This window comes from Dendrobium catenatum, unplaced genomic scaffold (assembly GCF_001605985.2).
Source record: "Dendrobium catenatum unplaced genomic scaffold, ASM160598v2 original_scaffold_223790, whole genome shotgun sequence".
NCBI lineage: Eukaryota > Viridiplantae > Streptophyta > Magnoliopsida > Asparagales > Orchidaceae > Dendrobium > Dendrobium catenatum.
In genome coordinates this window covers 1-626 of record NW_021542200.1, presented here as the reverse complement: position 1 = coordinate 626, position 626 = coordinate 1, and the positions used below count along the sequence as shown (strand labels likewise).

The window sequence follows — 626 nt, the reverse complement described above, 5'->3', positions numbered from 1 at the left end:
AAGTTTTACCAACGTAATATGGTCATGGAGATAGAATCGGTGTCTATAGTGGATATTGTAAACTGAGGTTCACTTATTAGGACCTTTTATATTTCTTTTTTCTTTACTTTCTTTTAATTCATATGATATTCTTCTTACCTTAAGTCTGAAATGGGCATTCTGATATCAAAGGATGTTATGCTTCAGCTTTTCTAAGTGAGGCAAGAAATTAAGGCCATGCATTTGACTGATTGTTTGAGCATTTCTCCCTTCTTGGTTGCAGGATATGCTCCAGCTAAGAATGATTTCTTATTTGAAAAGGTATTTCTGTTATAATGATAATGCCTGCTACTCAGGTTAGGAGGTTAGCATCGGGAAAATTTAGTCATGTGATTAAGAAAAATCTTCTATTCTCTTGTAAACAAATTACGGAGGCAGTTAATTCTGTGCTATTCTAACTGATTTCTGCTGTCTTTATAATGCAGCGTCTTCAAAACTTCGTTTTTGGTAAGCACATATTGAAGAATTATGTTTATTTTGTCCTCAATTGATGGTTATTATTAGATCTTGTTTGTAAAAAGATGAATTACAGATATCCTCATGCAATATTCAAGAGGAAAATCTGCACTTATATTCTGTTCAACACG

General features: G+C 32.9%; 1 long non-coding RNA gene across 1 annotated transcript; it reads left to right on the top strand.

Moving 5' to 3' along the window:
* Positions 1–267: 267 nt before the first annotated feature.
* LOC110115369 lies at positions 268–626 on the top strand. Its single transcript, XR_003699834.1, has 2 exons — positions 268–486; positions 572–626. It is a non-coding gene; the product is annotated as an uncharacterized LOC110115369 (long non-coding RNA).